Raw genomic sequence first — 2,500 nt, 5'->3', positions numbered from 1 at the left:
TGAATGCCGTAGGACATACATGCCCACACCGTGATGTGCTGAAGCAGTGACAAATCACCCACCACCCACCAATCGCTCGCGCCCCAACAAACGACTTCTACAGCTACTTACTACCTCCCATCCGCCGCAGTTTTGCTACTACCACTCCAGATTCGGGGCAACTGCGAAGAAATGTGCCGAGGATTGTCAGTGGCCAAAAAACGTGTAAGTAGGCCATCACTCGGGGCCTCCCGTGTTTCTAATCTTTTCTTTTTATATGATGCAGGAACGGGCGTGCGATTTTTGGTAGACACGGGTGCTTGTCGTTCTCTTTTTCCAAGGAAACTCTTCAAGACACGACGTAGTCTGTCTACATTTGCAGACGTCCACTTGGTAGCTGCCAACGGATCTGCGATACCCACCTACGGTTACGAGAACCTCAAATTATCCTTCGGAAACGGTAAATTCAATTGGAAGTTTCTCTTTGCTGACGTCACATTGCCAATCCTTGGTGCGGATTTCCTCTCTCATTTCCACCTTCTGGTCGATGTCGCCCACCGACGATTGGTCAACGCAGACTCGTACTTGTCGACACCTCTTCAACCCGCCCCCTCTAACCTCGCTCTCCACATGAGCGTACCCACGGATGCCTACGCCCACCTCCTCCCGTCATACCCGGAAGTTTTCTGTCCAGAACTTCGCCAAACGCCCACGGTTCCAGCCAAGCACGGTATTTATTACCATATCAAGACGACGTGACCCCTAGTCTTTGCAAAATTCAGACGTCTGGCACCGGAACGATTGGCCGCCGCCAAACAGATGTTCACCAAAATGGAGGAAAGGGCCTTTGCCAAAAGGCCTCCAGCCCATGGTCGTCACCCTTACACGTCGTTCTGAAGAAAGACGGCTTCCTCCGTCCGTGCGGGGATTACAGGCGCCTGAACATGCAAACAGAACCGGATCACTACCCCCTCCCAAACATTGCCGACGAGACCTCCTACCTGGACAAATCAAAGGTTTTCTCTACGCTCGACCTCCTGAAGGGTTATTATCAGGTGCCTATGAATCTAGAAGACATCCCCAAGACTGCCATCACCACTCCGTTTCGTATATTCACCTTCAATTACTCCTGTTTTGGCCATCGTAATGCTGGGGCCACGTTTCAACATCTCATGGATGGCATCTTAGGGGACCTCCCTTTCTGTGTATGTTATGTGGACGATATACTTGTGTTCTCTTCCTCAAAAGAGGAACACCTCCGTCACCTGCGCATCGTGCTCGACCGCCTGCAACAAATGGCCTTGTAGTCTGGTATGACAAGTGTACCTTTGGCGCCAACGAAGTGTCGTTCTTAGGGCACCGCATCACTCCTGAAGGAGTCCACCCCCTCCCTGAGAAGGTAGCATCCGTTCAGAATTTCCCCGTGACCTCAACCGTCAAAGCTCTGCAGGAATTCTTGGGCATGATCAACTATTATCACCATTTTCTGCCAGCCATTGCCGCCACTCTAGCTCCCCTCTACGCCTCCCTCAAGGGCAAGCCAAAGGACCTGAAGTGGGGTCCCCTTGAAGAAGCAGCCTTCTGCAATGCAAAGAAGGCCCTATCAACTGCTGCGACTCTCACTTTTCCTATCCCATATGCCCCTCTCCTTCTCTCCACCGATGCCAGCTACGTCGCTATTGGTGCAGTCCTCGAGCCGGTGGTCAACGGCTCGTTCGCCCATTGCCCTTCTTCAGCAGAAAACTGTCCAAGGCAGAATCGGGTTATTCTACCTTCGATCGAGAATTGCTGGCGGTGCACTTGGCTGTCCGTTACTTTCGCCATTTCTTAGAAGGTACGCCCTTCGTCATTCGCACAGACCACATGCTTCTGGTGCATGCCTTTACTCGACAGTCTGATGACTGGTCCGCCCGGCAACGCCGACATCTCTCCGCCGTGGCTGAATACAATAGCACCCTTCAATACGTCCCTGGGAAAATGAATCTCGTTGCCGATGCCCTGTCAAAAAACACATTGGCTGCCGTTCAACTGGTATTGGATTACAACGCCCTTTCTGAAGCCCAACGAGAGGATCCAGAGTATCAAGCATGCAGGACATCCTGAACGTCCGTCCGTATGGAAGACTTTCCCCTCAAAGACTCCAACACCAACCTCCTCTGTGACGTCAGTACTGGTAGACCGCAACCTTGGATTCCTGCTCCCATGCGACGGCAGGTGTTTGATTTCATTCACGGCCTTTCACATCCCTTGTGCCGTTCTACTGCACAGCAACTGAAGGGAAAGTTCATTTGGCACGGCATTTCTAAGGATGCTATGGATTGGGTCCGCGCTTTTACTTCTTGCCAAACTTCCAAAGTACATCGACACACGGATTCCGGAGTGGGGACCTTTACTCAACCTCAGCGTCTTTTCGCACACATTCACTGCTCCACTCATTGGCCTGAAGCCATTCCCATGGAAACTGCAACGTCCGCCTCATGTACATCTGCCCTTATCTCTGGATGGATTGCAAGATTTGGTA

The sequence above is a fragment of the Palaemon carinicauda genome, chromosome 5 (genome assembly GCF_036898095.1).
Source record: "Palaemon carinicauda isolate YSFRI2023 chromosome 5, ASM3689809v2, whole genome shotgun sequence".
In the NCBI taxonomy this organism is placed as follows: Eukaryota; Metazoa; Arthropoda; class Malacostraca; order Decapoda; family Palaemonidae; genus Palaemon; species Palaemon carinicauda.
The sequence above is the reverse complement of the archived record's forward strand: the minus strand, read 5'-3'. Positions refer to the sequence as shown.